The 18,336-nt window shown below is 44.1% G+C and overlaps 1 long non-coding RNA gene across 1 annotated transcript in view; it reads left to right on the top strand.

Annotated features, from left to right (window-relative positions):
- The window catches only part of LOC126512680 (uncharacterized), a 531,499-nt gene extending 516,082 nt beyond the window's left edge, over positions 1-15,417 (top strand). Inside the window, exon 7 of the long non-coding RNA XR_007595127.1 lies at positions 14,523-15,417. This is a non-coding gene — a long non-coding RNA (uncharacterized lncRNA). The remainder of the gene's footprint in view (positions 1-14,522) is intronic.
- The last annotated feature ends 2,919 nt before the right edge of the window (positions 15,418-18,336 follow it).

Here is an 18,336-nt window from a genome sequence, read left to right on the forward strand (position 1 = left end):
CACGTCTAGGGCAGGCATTTTCAGCCCTCATTTGACAGGACATAATTAGAGGAGAAGCCATACCCCAGTGCTGCTGACATCTGAGCTTCTGGAGCTTTCACTCCCGGCCATGGATTGGATTTCAGTTTCTTTCTTACGGCACTGCCAATTTGTACTGTTGTAAACTGAGCGGCGGGCAGCCTCTGAAAAGCCAGCCACGGCTTGACTGGTTTTTCAAAGGCCATTGAAAGCTCAGAGCTTGTAAAAGGATGTGTTCGATGGAGCTTCAGCTGGCCCCTCTAGGCGATGGTCTGGCCCGATAAAACGCTTTGCAGCTTCGGTTTCCGCCAAGTGTTTTAAAACATCGGTGTTCCTTTCGGGCCTGTGTAATTGTTTGTTATCAGCCCACAGCCGTTCTTTTACCCTTGTGATCACATCAGAAGTCCCTTGCACAACCCTGCGCAGAAGCTCTGTGAGGATGAAGGCTATTAACCCCGGGGCTTAGTTCATGAGCAACCCAAAGCCTCATTAGATTGCCATCTGCGAGAGATGTGTGCACCCAAGCCAAGGCTGCACTTCCCTTTCAATCCTTTGCACTTGCCCTCCCACGGCCTGGCTTCCAAGCTTCGGATAAACAGGAATTGAGCCCCAACTATCCCTGGGGAAGGGACGGGCTATTCTTATCACCAGTGGAAAAACAGACAATGGACAGAAGTTGCAGAGAGCAGAGCCTGCAGAGAACCTTTTGGGCCAGATGACCTCCGAGTTCAACTATAGCACACTTTGCTTTGAATAGGAATGAAGTGCACACATGCTTCTACCTTCTTCCCACGGAAGCCTCAAAACTTACTGGGTCACATTGTCCCGGACTGTGACTTCAATAGGTGTGTGGGTTGGGGGAACATGGAGAAATTTTGGACTTCTGTACTCGTGTCACTGTGAAAAAAAAAAGTCCTCATTTCTTTCCAGAAAATACCACCAAGCTCACGTTTGACAAGTTGTCCTCTTCCATCTTCAGACCCCACATACAGAGCATTTTGTTGTCATTTATGACCACAGCAAGGTCACTATCAGTCCTAAATTCCAACAGTCCTTTACTAACAAAAATAAAGAAAGCCTGATATGGCCACGAATCGGTGTAGCCAATCAGACAATCCATTAACCTTCACAGTTTTAATTCAAGGATGTAGACTTGGTTGGGATTCATAAATACAGTTAAAATCAAACAAGCAAACAAACCAAAACAACAAAACTACAGAGAAAGATTCATTGGAGAAAAGCTGTCTGCCTCTTAAACAGCCTCCAAAAGTAAACACACACGACATGTTCCTACAATAAGCATAATTACTAATAGTCATGTTGCAGGAGAATGGAAATATATGAGTAAAATTTCATACAACATGAAAAAAAAACAAGATAACCTAGGTTTGTCAAAAGAGAAACGTGCATTTAAGGAAAGATGTAGACAAGGACCCCCAGCCCTTGGGAGGCAGGAGCAGGAGGATCAGAAATCGAAAGTCATCCTCAGCTGCACGTCACGCTTGAGGCCAGCCAAGGGTACATGAGAGTCTGTCTCAAAAATGAAAGAAGAAACGCCATCAGGAAAGCATGAGCAATTTTTCGGTAGCTGAGCTTTTCTATAGTGTCCACATTCCCTATACAATAAATGGCTTTTATAATGAAGAAGTCCTCTTGGGGAAGTGCTCTCATGAATTAATAATATGACAAGGGAGAAGGGCAACATGCTCACAGTCCAGAAGACAAGACGGAGGCGAAAATATCAGCCTCACATTCATTTGAACTTTATTCACACTTGCGTAAAAAAAGAACTTATTCCACGCACCCTGCTAAAAGCCACGGCTTTCACACTCAGACGTAGTGAATAAAAAGCTCACCCAGGCAGACAGCAATGGAGGTGGCTGCTTTTGCATCCTATGTGAGGGACTCTATGCCTCAACCATTCTCCCGACAGACTGAGAGACCGAAGGAAGCAATCGGCCGCTGCCAGAGCATAGAGAAGGAAGGGACCAAGTGAGGGCAACTTGTGTCTGGCTAAGACATCCTTCTGTTTTCTTGAATTAACCTAGGGAAAGAGAACGCCTCCAGCCATTGCACGCAACTTAGAGTGCACGCATGCAAACCCTGCACTATTCAAGGGAGGGGCCCTGCAGACCCAAAGAGAGCGTCTATTTTAGGACTTGTGGTCATAACCACAGTGTTCTACCTCCAGTAAACTGCACATGTTGTGATCAGAACTTTGACACCAATGGCAACTGGGTGACCAGATACTAACTCTTTTTTTTTTTTAAGAGGTGGGGGTGTTTTGAGACAGGGCCTCAAATGGGTTACGCATCTGAAGATGACCTTGAATTCTTGATTCTCCTGCCTCCACCATCCAAGTGCTGAGGTTACTTACAGCCCTGTACCACCACCAACTGTCTCGGGTATTTGTTCTGTATAGACACTAGATTCAGTAGTAGGAGAGATTGAAAGTCTTCTGGCCTCATATCCCAACTATCAACAGCAGTCCCTTCTTTCTGCTGGTCATGTCTTGTCTCCTATCTCAGACAATGCATCCTTGTAAGTCCTTCTATTAAACTGCAATGTTTTAGTCCACGGAGGTATCCCAGTTTCTCCCCAAGCCTTCCGTGAAGGAGCCAAACCAGACAGATACACAGTTTCTCCTCCATTGTCCTCGACAGGGGAGATCTAACGCGTTCATAAATCGCTTAAAATATTAGAGACAAAGAAAATTATACTACATTTTGCAATCTTTATCACAGGCCACATGAAACAGAAAGTTCCCAGGACTTTCTCACAAGCAACTGATAAATAGTATCGGTTTCATTATAACCTTCAGGTAGATCGGGATTTGGAAACATTCACACAAGATGGATGCAATGGCTCACACAAGACTCTAATACTCATCCCATGAAACCCTTAACATGTGAACAAGGGTCTTTTGCTTTTCTCATATTTTTGTTTTCTTAGTGTAACATCTAAAGGGACCACACAAAGAATGGCAAGCTGGATCTGGTTGACAAAACACCGGGTGTAGACCCTTTCCTCAACTGCTCTGAAAGATGGAGCACTTTCCCTTGAGCAGGCATCCCTGTGGCTCCACTTAGGGAAGGGAAGAACGTTTTATACTCTAATAGCTGAGAGCAATCTCTTTTGGGAAATGACGGTAAAGGAGAAGCCCTTTTATGTGTCTTCTGTTATTAATCTGCTCCTGGTTCCAATCAATGCTATTTATCACTGCTGAACAAGCATTAACGGAGAGTCTAAAAGGGCTCTAACATCACTTCTAAGATGCTCGGATGTCTACAAACCAAGCTTTCAGATTCTAGTGGGCTTGGGTGAAGCCTTTCCTTCCAAGGCAGATGATGCTCATACTTTAGGATGCATAGGTATGAGCTTTGCAAGCAGGTTACATTTCCATTATGAACTAAAAAGCAAGCAAACACAAAACTTCCTGTACCATTAATGTGGGCCGCAGCCACACTGTAAGAATTCAAGATGATACATGTTGTGCAAGAGGAGAGGTAGCTTGTGTTATCTTTTTAAAACTTTACAATGTAGTCAAAGGAAACAGACCTAGCCCACAAGATCTAAAATGGAGGAGGACTTCTCTTACTCTCCTTCCAGTTTCCAAGTTCTCATTTTCAAGGGCATATACTTAGAAATACTTCCCAGTTAAAAAAGCACTTATGCGGATCATAAAAGCCCATACCCTTAATTCCAGCACTCAGGAGGCAGAGGCAGGAGAACCTCTGAGTTTGACCAGCCCGGTTTAGAGAGTGAGTTCTAGGCCAGTCAAAGCAATACAGTGAGACCCTGTCTCAGAAAAGTCATTTCTGCAGCTAATGCTTGATTGGCCACTGTGGTATCCTGTCTTACAAAACTATGTCTGTCAGCATATTAACTGTCATATTCCTCTATTATAAAAATGAAAATAAACCATTAAGCAGTGGTGGCTCACGCCTTTAATCCCAGAACTCAGGAGGCAGAGACAACTCAACTAGTCGCATGGAGCTGCCAAGAGTACTCTACTTAGCCGGCTGCTCTAGGTTGGTGATGCAGACAGAGGAATAAAATTGGTAGAGAAACAAGCAGAACTCTACTTCCTCGGTTCCTTCCGGGCTTAACATGGGTGCGTCCTTTCCTGCAAGGCACCTGCATGCTCTGTGGCATGACTTCCGGCCAGAGACTTCCTGTAAAGGGGCGGGGGGGGGGGGGGTAGAGAAAAAGAAAACCAGGTAGTATTGCTGCTTGCCCCTGTTTTTGTGCTCTTGTCTGGTGTTTTCTCCTGTTTTCAGTTTTCAGGAGTGTCCCAGGCAGTAGTACTTGCTATTCTCTGCTTCCTGGAAATCTCTTTTACCTACAGATTTGCTTGGAAAATTCAAAACTAACTAACATTTAGACTGATGTTAAGATAGAACAGTCTGGTGGGAGGGAAGAGTCTTCAGGGAAAAACAACACCCAAACTCAGTCATATTAAATACCTGAGTGCCCTCATCACAGAATCGTAAGTAGATCCGGACACTGGAGAATCATCATTTCTCTGATATAAACATCCTGATTTCATTTGTTCTGCTGAAGAAAAAAAAAAAGGCCTTCATTATCTTCAGCGCTGCTGTAGCAGCATAGAATGGTAAATATTCTTTCTTCTGACAGATTAAAGGGCTAACCCAGGGTTTTATGAGCTGTCTCTTCGTTTCTAAATTGGCAGAGCTTACTAGAGATAATTGGTGGCTTTAGCGAAAATACACCAGCTTGTGCTCAACTATTTTAGTGCCGTTGTTTCTTTCCTTAAAAGTGACCTTCGAGGTCACAACCTAGCTCCTTTGTCGTGCAGATAAGGAAAGCAAAGACCAGTGTTAAGGAGTTGAGTGCTGACGACCATTGTCCTCCAGTCATTTTCCCCAGCTCTTCCACCAAAGCTCTCAGTGCAAACCAGGCTAGCAGGGCTCCTGACTTTCTGCATTTACATTCCCCAAGGATCTTGAGCTTTACATTTGAATAACATTCAGTTTCCTACTAGGAAAGACCCCAAGCTCTATTTCCTCTTCCGGTCAAAAGAGCCACTGCTGAGGAGTACTGAAGCTTAGGTGGCTGGACTTGGAATCGTCCTGCATGGTTTCAGCATGCATTTTGTTCATCTCCCTCAAACTGCAGAACAGTAAGCAAGTGAGATAGTTTCTTTTTTAAAAAAAAATACAACAACAAAACACCTTTTAATGTTTTTTCCTCACTTGTAATTTTAGTAAGTTTAGCCAATTGATACTGAAACTGCTACCAAATTCTGTTCTGACTTCTGTTTCGGTGATTGGGCTGGACATGCTATAATCTCTAGAACGGCAGAAATCGCAGTGAAGCATATTTAAGGAGATTGTTTGAAAAGTCTATTTACTTGAATACATCATGCTTACATTTATTTGGTGGTTTCTATGCTGCAAGACAGAGGAAGTTTGGCTATGGTTTTACCAGACTATTCTGGTTTGCACCAGTTGGGGAGATGTTTCAAATGGCTTTATATTTAGGACTGGAGGTAGGATACAGATGTCTTCCTCTGGACCCTGGTAACACGTGGAGTTTAATAATTTTTGTAGGGGCTAGGATGGACAGGACACTTTTAGGAGTAGCCTTGCCTTCTACACAAGCAGAGGTAGCTCCTCCTTCCCCCCTCCCCCCCCCCAATAGCGACAGTGTAAAATGGCTCTAGACAAGGGCAAATGTTTCCCCTACCATCTTGACCTCCTCTCCCTTGGGTAGAGAGTCTCTGCACTGCATGCAAGAGAGCACTCAGGCTACTTTGCTGAGGAACGCCATGGTCCCTACCCGCTCTCCTGGCCAGCATTCAAAAGATTTTATCTTAATCAGGGGGAAGTATTGCTTCCTAGCAAATGAAGGAATTTTGTTTTTCACTACCCAACGAAAGGTTGCCATTGGTTACAAAATGCAGGGTTGCATGTGAGTTTTTACTTGCAAAATCTTTTCTTGTTCTGAACAGGTCCACTCTACCCTAGAAATACAGTGGCTTCCCCTATAACTAACAGAGCCCTCTGACCATGAACCTCAGTGCTATGCTGAGAATGGACCAAGCCTGTTTTGTGCAGTTGGAAACTCGAGCGGTCCATCTCTCACACAGACACACACAGATGCATGCACGTGTGCACATGCCATCTACCCCCTGCTTCTTGAGCTTTGCTTTCCCCAGGTGGGATCCAAGTGAGTGGTGGATGCCAGGATGGTGGGATAGAGTCTCAGTAAAGAATGGTACCTAAGCGACACAGCAGTTCTTCCTAGTTCAAAGCTGAAACGAGATGCTCAAGAACTCCCTAGCAAAATTCTGCTATGGGGTTTGTTGCTGTTTGTGTGGTACTAGATATTGAACCGGAGGCTTCACACATACTAGACAAGTTCTCTATCACTGAGAGACAGCCCCAGCCCTTTTTGAATTATTGCCACCACCACTTACCATCATCATCATCGGGGATCTCTGAAGACAGAGTCTCACTATATAGCCCTGGCTGGCCATAGTATAGCCTTGAACTTGAGAACAATTCTCTTTTGTTTCTATCTTCCAAGAGCTAGGGCAACAAGGCTGTAATGCCTGTATTGTTTGGGACAGTCTCATTGTTTCCTAGGCCGGTCTTGAACTTACCTTACAATCCTTATGCCTCAGCCACCTAAATATATGAATGATAGGCTTGCACCACCAAGCCCAGCGTGCCCTCATTCTCAGATACTTGGTGACCTTCTGCCACCAGTGCCCTCAATTTCCTGAAATATGGGACAAAGAGAAGCACATTTCCAGCCTTAATGGCAGTACTGAGGGAAAGGTTCTAGCATGTCTGGCTTCTGCATTCTTTTCTTTAGCTTCAGAGAATGTCTGACCACAGTACAGATCCAAATCAATAGAAAATCCATAAAACAAAACAAAACAAACAAAAAGCGTGGCTACTGGAAGATCATAGAGCTGTTTTCTAATCCCAGGGCCCCTTATGCAAGGCCATGTGTAAGTCTGTGGCCTGCCTCTCTGAAAGCAACTTCCTGTACTTGTACAAAAATATTTCAGACAGTGATCCATTTCTAAACTCTTGTCCTTTCTTTTTCTCTGTTTCTCCCCTGCCCCCCAGACTTTCATTCATTTGATACTAGCTCCAGTTGTCTTCCTTAAGTAATTCCTTATGTTTCTGGACTTCTCACAGTCATCATTAACAGGTTGCAACTTATTTTGCCTTATTTATCTATTTATTTATTTGTCTGTGCATGTGTTTGTGTGTGTGTATGTATGTATGTAATATACATGCATGCATCCACCTATACTTGCTATGGCACATGTGTGGAGGTCAGAGGACAACTTCCAGGAATCTGTTCTCTCCTTCACTCATGTGGGTCTTGGGGATCTATTTCAGGGAATCAGCCTTGGTGATAAGCTTCTTTACTGGCTGAACCATTACACCAGCTCCTTGCAAAAATTTCATGAATAAATGAAGCTTTAGAAAGGCTTTTCTGAGGGCTGGAGAGATGGCTCAGTGGTGAAGAGCACTGACTACTCTTCCAGAGGACCCACGTTTAATTTTCAGGGCCCACATGACAGCTAACAACTGTCTGTAACTCTAAGGACTGACATCCTCACAAAGACATAGATGCAGGCAAAATGCAAATGCTCATAAAATACAAAAGTAAATTACTAACAAAGAAAGAAAGACATTTCTGGGGCTGGGGCTGGGGCTGTAAGTCAGTAAGTAGAGGGCCTCCTAAGAATGAGTCCTCAGAAACTGGGTGTTGTGTCTAACAGGCCTAGAATCTCAACACTGAGGAGGTGGAGGAAGGAGAATCAGAAGCTCAACATCAACTTGACTACAAAGCGAGCTCAAAGTCACCCTTTGAATACAAGAAACCTTGTGCCATATAAAAGAGAAAGAAGGAAAGGAAGGAAGGAAGCAGATAATGCTGCTTTGTCCCCTGCTCGCTCGCTTGCTTTCTTTCTTTCTTTCTTTCTTTCTTTCTTTCTTTCTTTCTTTCTTTCTTTCTTTCTTTCTTTCTTTCCTTCTTCTTCTTCTTCGTCTTCTTCTCCTCCTCCTCCTCCTCCTTNCCTCCTCCTCCTCCTCCTCCTCCTCCTCCTCCACCTCCTCCTCCTCCCCCTCCTTCTCCTCCTCCTTCTTTTTGAGACAGGGTCTCTCTGTGTAGCCCTGGCTGTCCTGGAACTCACACTGTAGACCAGGCTAGCCTGTAACTCCAGGATCTACTTACTTTGCCTCCTGAGTATTGGATATGAAGGTGTATGCAATCACACCTAGCTACAACACTTTTCTTTAAGGTGCTTTCTCTTAATAGAAAGTGTTGTATGCTTTTGCCACCTTCTTTATAACTTTCTTTTTATTACTATTTTTTTAGAATAGCATGCCAAATAATGTATTCCATCATAGCATCTTTATCTAAGTGTGTGTCAGATTAATAGCTCCCAACCCAGATTCCTTCCTGCAGACTCAAAGCTCATGCAACGTGTGATAAAGGAGACCGGTTTTAACTTAAGTCTAAATGAGCTAAGGCCTCCATAGAATATGTTAACATTAGCAGAGAATAAAAAGCCATAAAGTTGCTTCTCTATTAGATTTGAGACTTCATTTTCTGTGGCTATTTCCCTCAATTGATTCTGTTGTAATGTGTAATTCTTTGTTATTTGATTTTGTAGACCTTTTAAAAAATTAACATAAATCAAGCCCAGAATGCAGAAAGTTATTAAAATCCTTTCTCGATGCAGCCACATTCTAGTCATTGGGGAGGGGAGGGAGAAGGAGAATACACAGAACAAAGCGGCTACCATATACAGTTCACTAAGAACGAACGAGGTCAGGTAGAGTAGGACGAAAGGAATGGCAGTTAAAGCTTGGTGACTGGAAATGGGTGGAGAGAGGGAAGATAGGCTTCTTAGAAGTAAAATCTGATCCAAGAAGTGAGAAAGGCAACCTAGTGGGTGTTGGAAGAAGTCTCTTCCAGTCTGGGGGCATATCCTCAGTGGCAGTAAATTTGTCGGGCAAGCCAGAGGTCATCAGTTAGAAGATTGTCAGTGCGCTAAGTTTCTTCCAAGCTAAAGGAACAGTTAGTACAGAGGAGAGATGCCAAAGGGTCTGACTTGGAAAGGCATCGCATAGAGACCAGTGTGTAAAATGAAGGAGTAGAGAACGTTGGAGAGATTTTTTTCCCCTTCATTATTTCTTTGTGCGTATGTGGGAGAGGGGCACAGTGACACCACTGTGTGCCAGGGCAAGACGGAGGACAGCTCGCAGGAATCCAGTCTCTCCTTCCACCACGTAGGTTCCTGGGATCAAGCTCAGATCATTAGTCTTAACGGCAGACCCCTTTGCTCTCTGAGTTAGCTCACTAGTCCTTGAGAAGCGATTTTTAACATATATTGACGCATAGGAGCTAATAGAAAGTGAGACGCTGGGGGAAAGAATAAGACCCACCCAAGAGCATGGATGTGGGTTTCTTAGACGTTGGTTCCAGGTAATCGTCTTGATTCGAGCCGCAGAAACATTTTAGTGCATTCTGAAGTTACTATCTTCAAAGGCTTGTGAAGGACTGTAAAAGAGATCAGAGTGGTTTCTGAGGTGGGTTGACTAGGATTGCAAGCTGAAAACTGACCCCCTCGATCATGGCTGTGACATGGTAAGAGAGGGTAGCTTAACTGCAAACTGCCAGCTACCCAGCTGGGAGAGAACACTAAACTCAAGGTCGAATAGGTCTAGGCTATGTTAACAATATTATTTTCTGGAGAGATGGCAGTGGAGTAAATACGGCTCCACCCATGCTCACCCAGTTCCCAGCACCTACCGGGCAGCTCCCAAACACCTGTAACTCCAGTTCTAGGGGCTGTGGTGTCTTCTTCTTGCCTCCAAGGGCGCTTACACACATGTGTGTATACTCTCACACAGAGTGGTGCATATTTAAAGATAAAACATAAATTCTAAAACGTATCTCTACCTAAAAGGAATATTGTCACCACATAGGTAGCCTTCACAGGGAATGACGGCATGCTGGAATTCCTGAGGACCAGCTGGTGAGAGGCTTCAGCCAAATGCTGGAGTGAAGGGCTTTTCCAGTTTCCTTTCTCCTGTCTTTCTACCTAGCCTCAATTCTGCCTCCCAAGTGCACCATGATGTCTTCTTATTAGAAATTAGCCATTCTAAAGTGAACAATTCTACATTCACAGTATCGTTTAATTCCACCTCTATTTAGTTCCAGGACGTTTTCATCACCCCAAAGGGAAACCCCATACTGCTCAGCTGCCATCCTCTGTCTTCCTATTTTCCCAATACTTGACAACCAGAAATCTTTGTTCTTTATGGTTTTGCTTTTTCGAGACATTTCATCCAGTCTGTGGCCTGTTATGGCTCACTTCTTTCATTTAGCACACTGTGTTGGTAGCTCAGCCATATTGCAGTGTATATCAGTACCTCACTCTTTCCTGTGGCTGAGATCTTTCCATCCTATGGCTATACCACAATCTGTTTATCTATTCACCAGTTGAGGTTGACCTATTATTATAACTAGAGGTTTTTAAGCAGAAAAGAGAGATGACTTCAATTCTGTTGTACACAGAATGTATTGGACTGTTTTAGAGCAAGAGAGTTCATATGATAGGTTCAAAATAATGCTTCTCCGGCCTTATTCACTCGCCACCCCACCACATGCCACTACCTGTTCGGACATTTAGGATATCACCTGCTGCCAGCACAGCCATTTCTTCCACTGGCACACCCCAAACAGCTTACAGGAGCCAGTGCCTGCTGCCATTTGGGCAGCAAACTCAGGTCTTAGGGCCTGTCACAAGTGTGTCTACCTGATGAATTATCTTGCTGGCCCCATTTCTTTAATTCTCAAAATTTATCCATTCTGTTGGCAGATAAAGCCCAGTCAGCCATTAACTGTGTATTCTTGGGACCTGAAGAGTGAACGTTCTCACCGTTTATATAGGGAGTCGTCCTGTGAAAGATGGACTGTTGTCGAATAATCCTTCTGTACACTGTGAATGCGCTTTAGCCTCATTGGCTAATAAAAAGCTGACAGGTCAGTAGCCTGGCAGGAAGCTAGGCGGGAAAGCCAAACTGAGGATGATGGGAAGGAGGGCGGAGTCAGAAGGGTCATCAGACAGGTGCAGAGGGATCAGGAGATGAACCTGCCATGCTAACAAAGGCACCACCATGTGGTAGAGAGTAAATAAGGAATACGGGTTAACTTCAAAATTAAGAGCTGGTTAGGAGTAAGCCTGAGTTGTTGGCCGACTTAATAAATAATATCAAGTGTCTGGTGTGGTAATTTGGAAGCAGTTGCCAGGATGGGAGCAGGTGGTCGGGACAGGAAAACTTCTGACTACACTGGACCATGATATTTTAAGAATGAAACAGAAAGAAAGCACAGGCAAACTTAATCCAACACTTGGTGTTAGATTGCATCCTAAGTGGAGAAAGTAGGCCCAGAGAAGGCCTCCTTGCTTTTGGAAAGAGTTTCCAGCCTACTGGCTCTTCAGCCACCAAGGAGCTCTGAATGATGGGAATTACTCATGTCAGGAAAATAAGAGCTGTTCCAGGTGACTCTGCCTCCCAACTCTGTATGCACCTGTTCCTATTGGAAAGGCAGGGGAGGCCCTGCTGAACTCCCAGTTCAGGCTAGAGCTACAATTTTGCCTTTGCAGCAGAGAGCATCCTTCAGATTTCCTCCCTGCCGTCGCTCCAAAGAAACCAGAGGCTGAGGCGGAAAAAGATGTGTGGGATGACCATCCCTGCTGTTCCCCCATCTCCCGTGCTCTCCATGAACTTCAGGGAAGCTGAGTTGGTTGCCTTTTTGGTTTCTGGAACATGATGAACCGTGGGCCCGATGGCAATGGGAGGCTGAGGAGAAAAGAAAGAGGGTGGCCCATGACAGAAAAAATGCTTTATGTCCTATATAGATAAAAATCAATTCGAGTTCTATGGTTCTTCATTATTTTCATTAAGATGGCATCATATCCAGTAGAGGTCTTGCCCACATCACAGGTGATTAAGTACTAGGTGATGGAGATGCTCTTGTGGGTGCTCTTTCCAATTTTCAGCTTTGCTTTACTTGAAAACAGTATTATGGTAATCACTTCCAAGTTGACAACATTAAGTCTGTAGAGAACAAGTACCGACCAGAAGAAAGCACCATTTGCAAGTCAGAAGCGCCTGTGTATCTATATGATCCCAACCAACAAGGAAACTAAACCTTGAACGGCTTGACCGACTTCCTTACCCATCTGCTAGGACCAGAATCTAGATATTTGAGATGGTAGGTTCAATACTTTTTTTCACATCTCTCTTTTCTTCTAAAGTGTCTCATATCACCCAGGCTGGCGTCCAACTGCGTGCGTAGTCAAAGACAGCCTTGAACTTGTGATTCTTCTGGCTCCATGTTCCAAGTACTGGTAGATGAGGCCCATGCCGCCATACCCAGCTTTAGTTCTTTCTTTGCTATCTAACCAAAATGGTTGGTTTATAACCGAATTCTTGGCAAATGGCATACGTATGTTTGGGCCCTGCTTGTGTTTGTCAAATCACGCATCCCTAGACATTCGGGAGTTATTCCTGCATAAATATCCCATATTAGTTTCATAGCATGGGAGCTAGTATAGAGACAGTCTTAGAAATGACTCTCTGAGGTCATCATTCATCATCATTTATGCCCTTGCAATGCTAAGCATGCATGGGCAGCCTGTTTATGCCAGTTTTCCAGTTGTTCCTATCCTGGGCCAGGTCCTAGATGCTTGTGTTATTGGTCTCCCTGTAGCTGCCTTCTCGATGGCAAGACTGGAAACAACCAGTTAGGTCCTCTGGAAACCTGGGGGATTCAGAAAGGGGGTGGAAAGAGGTCTAGCTGGTCGGCTAAAGGTTACCACACAAAGAGGAAGCGGCCTGGTGAGTCGTTCTCATCCACCCAGACCATGAAACCCAGCATGAACAAGTTCAATGACACAAGCTCTGAGGTCAGAAGACCTAAATTCAAATTTTGCTCATGTGACCTTTCTCAAGTCTCTTAGCTACCCTATACTTCAATTTAGCACCTGCAGCGTGGTTATCACAATTCTTCCCTTAGAAGATGGCTGTGGGAATTAAGTTATTTGCAAGATATGAAGTCATTAGGAGAGTTCCTGACTCATGCTAAATGCTGGTGAATGTCAACTTGAAAAGATTTTCGTTGGGCCTAGGGAAATGGTTCAGTGGAGAAAGCAAAGCAGGAGAACCCAAGTTCAGATCTCTCGCACCCAGACAAATTGCAGGTGTATGTGGCAACCCACCTGGAATCCCAGAAGCCAATAGCAGAGATAGGGGATCACTAGAGCAAGCTTCTTACTAGATGAGTCTAATTGACAAGCGCTGGGTTTGAGTGAGAGATTCTATCTGCCTCAATACCTAAAGTGGGAAGTGATCAAGGAAGCCTCAGTAGACTTGTATCCTCGCTGGAGAACCCAAAATGTAGGGGATCCAATCTTTTTTATAAGTTGTCCATAAGTTTGACCTTTTTCCTGGGGAAGGAATATTACCTTTACTGCGGTGGACCAGGTTTGGTAGACTAAACTAATCTCTGCTCTGGCAAAAGGCTCTCCCATTCCTTCCAAGGCTATACAAACAATCCTCGAGAAGACAGTTAGGGAGACTTATGTGGGGATGGTGTTGGCTCAACCCTGCAGACACTATTCTGACTGATGTACCTTGTACTCTGATCAAAAGCTGATTGGAAGTGTAGCGTTACGGATTTGTGAGTCACTCTCCACCTTACACCTTCAAGACGGCTTCTCCTGTTTGGCACAGAGCTTGCCAGTTTGGCTCATCTAGCAAGCCACCTTGCTCCAGGGATATCCCCATCACTGTCTCCTGAATTCTAGGATGACAGTTGGGCAGCCACACCCACCCACCATTGCAATATCAGCTAGGGACCAGAACTCTGCTCTTCCTGCTATAGTGGCAAGTGCTTTCTCCACTGACTCATATTGCCAGCCCCAACTAAGATCTTTTAATAAATTAAAAGAATTCTGAAGTCAGGAAATCTAGGAGAAACCAAATTCTTTAGCACTGAACCTAACAGAACCTTCCAGATGCTCATGCATACTATGTACCTTCAGAAAGAAAGAACAGTCTGAAGCTGTGAACATTCAGTGCCTCTCCAACCCTTCCCACACATACTTGGAGAACTGTCTGGAGATGTTCTTCAATGCTTGAGAACTCGCCATGCTTGCATGAGGCTGAGGCTGCTCTCTGACACTGAGGAAAGAAAAAAAAAAAGAACCACCTGGGGGTCTAGTTAAGGGTTGATTCAGTGGGTCCACTGTAGGACAAGACATTCTGAATATCTAGCGCATTCGAATAAGTTTAATGTGATTTTCAAATGGGAGTAGCTGATCTAACGTGGAGTGGGTGAGTGGAGGGTGTAGGCTTCAAGTGGGCTCAAATTTTTCTAAGCTTCTTACAATATTGACTCCTTGAGTCACCCTCATCCTGACTGGCTGTTCTTCACAGGTGATGGCCGTGCACAGAAAGTTGATGTCACATGGCAAGAGGACATTCAGAGCACAAGGAGATTATGCGGCTGCATTTTCCCTTGCAGTCATATACCTTAAAATTCCGGTTCCGTGGTCTGTACACGTTAGCATCCACAGTCTGTTGTCAGCAATGCCTTTTAAACTCCTGCTGGCCAGGCATCTTCCAGCACAGTAAACAAAGAATCCCCTAAGCTGGGGACTGTAGATTGTAAAAGTCCCTCCGGTGATTCTAATGGAAATTTACCCTTAAACCTCTGAGGGACCTCAGTGAAGGAAGTGAAAGCCATAATAGCCGTAAGTGGAGCATAAATCCCCAAACTACACCTGCTTTCTTCTCTTCCGCATCCCTGATGCTGCCACGAAGAACTGAGAGAAGAGAGATGAGCAAGTGCGGGTTCATTTCCTTCTGAGCATCACTGTCGCGCCTCGCTGTAGCTCATGTCTGGAACAAGTGCTTATACTCTTCAGGAAGCAGGGAAAACTCCTTAAGTAGGAATTTTGGCGAGGATGAAATGAGTTACGTTGTATTTGTGATCAGTTACACCCAGCATGATCGCAAGTTTATTACACTGAATAAAATAATGCTGCAGCAGTGTGCTGTGAAGGTAATATTTCTGGGTTGGGGCCGTCGTTCTCAGCAGTGGCTAGCTGGGGCACCACAGGGACCAAATGACTCCAGCACACTCATTCTAACTTGGTCACATACACAGTGGGGAAAGTCCAAGGCGTTTTGGAGGTGTGTTAGCAGAATGCGATCCGTATGAATGAGTGCACACAGCATCTAAGATACAGTAAATCTAGATTCAATAGCATTTAAATGTCTGACCCATAGATCAGTAGCCATATATGGACTGTTTATTATTTACCTTCAATGAGACATGCTAATTGAGATGGAAAGCTCAGAAAATTTTATACTCATTTAACAGAGTATAATAACTATGTCTATTGAATCTAATAATAAAAATTATGTTCTTGGATTCTGTGTGTCTTTATTGAATTTTTGGAAGAATTCATTTTATGAGAATATTGGTCCATGGACTGATATTTCACATGCCTTCTTTTATTTTTTTTCATATTTCACTTTTATTTTATTTTAGGAAAGCATTTTTAAGATAGGTCGGAGACTAAGCCATTGATTTCATAGAGGAGGCCTGAGGATAGCTAGTTTAAATGTAAGTTCACAAACATTGTGTCGTGGGAACGAATGGAAAAGCACTGCATCTGACTTCTTGCGCGGTGCAATAAATGGCCACAAATCCAATGGCTGCAAAGCACACCCACTTGTTAGCTCTCAGAGAGTTTGGGCCAGGGAGATGTCGCAGTGGATAAAGGCCTTTGCCACTAAGCCTGATGACCTGAGTTCAATCTGCAGTTTCCACAAGGTGAAAGGATGAAGTTCCAACTTTGGGAAAGGAGGTGTTTGTGGGGTGTACATTTAAGCAGTGCAGATACATAACAGATGCATTAACTCGTACTCTGCTAAAGGCATAAGGACTTTAATATTATCTAGTTGCGAATTATACCACCTGACCCCTACTTGTTCCCAGTTGCTCTTGTCTCTACATCCCTTCCACTCCATTGCAAGGTTTTGAAATCTAGACTGTGCCATCTCGTTTTGTGTTGCTGCAGCCGAATATTTGGGAGTTTCTTACCATTCTGGAGGTTGGGAAGTTCAAGGCCAAGGTGCCAGAAGATTTGGTGTCTGGCAAGAGCTTGGTCTCCACATCAAAGATTTCCCCTTGGGGATCTCATCTTCTACAGGGGAGGAAATGTGTGTCCACACACAGCAAAATTGTGGAAGCAGAGAATCAAACCCCCTTTTTCGATTTTATCTATATATTTACTTTCCAACGTATGTGTCTGTGGCCATTCATTTCTACATCCCAGGCTGCTCGTGGAAGTCAGAGGACAACTTGCATATTACATATTTGTTGTTGCTGTTGTTTGCGGTGGGAGGGGGGGGGATGAGATCTCACTGTGTAGCACTTGGCTAGTCTGGAACTTGCTATATAGTCTGGGCTGGCCTCAAACGCAGAGATTCGCCTGCCTCTGTCTTTCTAGTGTTCGATTAAACACACACACCACCACACCCAGTTCTTGATGTGATATACTTTATTTGATGCAACATATCCAAAATACTAGCATTTCAATGTGTCATCAGCTGCATGTAATGGCTCCCACCTGTAATCCCAGCACTCAGGAGGCAGAAATAGCCATAAGGCTGAAGTCAGCCTGAACTACAGAGTCTGAGGCCAGCCTAGTCTACAGATGTAAATCTCTGTCTCCATTTATGGGATGGAAATATTTTATACTAAGTTTTCAAAATGAGTGACACGTGTCTGGTGACTACTGTATAGAAAAGGAGTGCTATTTAAAAAATGTTCTAATAACTCCTTAGCTAGATTCAAGACATTCAAGTCCCCATGTCAGTACAGTTGCTGTCCATCTAAAAACCCAGGAAAACGAGCTTAAAAATCTAGAATTTCCTTGATTGTTTATAAAACTGTGACCATTAAGAAATTTTTTAAAAAAAATGCCTAGAAGGAAATTAAATATCATCAGAATATTAAAGCACCTTTGTGCCTGCTGCTATAAAATGGATTTTGAGCTCCTAGCCTAAAAATGCAATATTAATTAATGTTAGACACACAAGGACAAACACAGAGAGAGAGAGACAGAGAGAGATACACAGAAAGACAGAGACAAAGAGAGGTGGGAGAGAGAGAGAGAGAGAGAGAGAGAGAACCCAGTCCCTTATTTGACAAGCTGATTGCATTTGGAAAACTGAAGAACTCCTCATCATAGGGCAGCCTGTATTCCATAGGTGGAAAGTTTGGCAGATTCTTTAGGGGACCATATGGCTTTTGGCCTCTGTTCCTTTTAGCACCAGAATTCAGCAATTCAGAAATGGATCTTAATAGTGGCATTACCAGCCAGAGCATGCCTTCGTCAATAGTCTCCTAATTTCTTACATTCAGGCTGCAGAGCTGATTCATTCTCAGGAAATGCAAAAACAACTTTGTTTTTCCAGAAAAGGTTTCTCTGCCTCTTTAAGATTATATCCTTTCCTGCTTTTCTCTCCCTACCACGGGCCCTCTTCAACTGCCATTAGTCTCTCAAAGGGTTTTAAAAGCAAATGGAGGGCCACTGAGACGGTTCTATGGGTAAAAGTGCTTGCTGGAAAGCTCTTTACCTAAAAGCCTGGTGCCCAGAGCTGGATCTCCAGGATGCGTACGATGGAAGAAAATCAACTACGGCCAGTAGTCCTCTGCCTTCCACACACACACCGTTGGCATGTACACACACACACACACACACACACACACACACACATACACACACCATTGGCATGTACACACACACACACCATTGACATGTACACACACACACCTTTGGCATGTACACACACACACCGTTGGCATGTACACACACACCGTTGGCATGTACACACACACCGTTGGCATGTACACATACACACTTACACAATAAATATAGTAAGAACATTAAAACTACAGGAAGTGAAGGAGCTGAGGAGGTGACTCTCTGGGTAAGAATGCTTTCTGTTCACACGTGAGGTGAGTTCAAATTCTCTGAACACACATCAAAAGCAGACCAAGTAAGTCGGCCTGTAACCCTAAGTGTTGTGAGACTAGAGATGGGAAGCACACTGGAGCCTGCTGGCCACCAGCCTGACTCCTGGGTCACTGAGAGACCATATCTCCGAAGAATAAGATGGTGAGTGATAAAGCATACCCCATCTCCTAATAGTGCCACTCCCAATGGACCTGTGG

The sequence above is a fragment of the Alexandromys fortis genome, unplaced genomic scaffold (assembly GCF_014885135.2).
Source record: "Alexandromys fortis isolate MF-2015 unplaced genomic scaffold, M_Fortis_MF-2015_v1.1 scaffold_120, whole genome shotgun sequence".
Classification (NCBI taxonomy): Eukaryota; Metazoa; Chordata; class Mammalia; order Rodentia; family Cricetidae; genus Alexandromys; species Alexandromys fortis.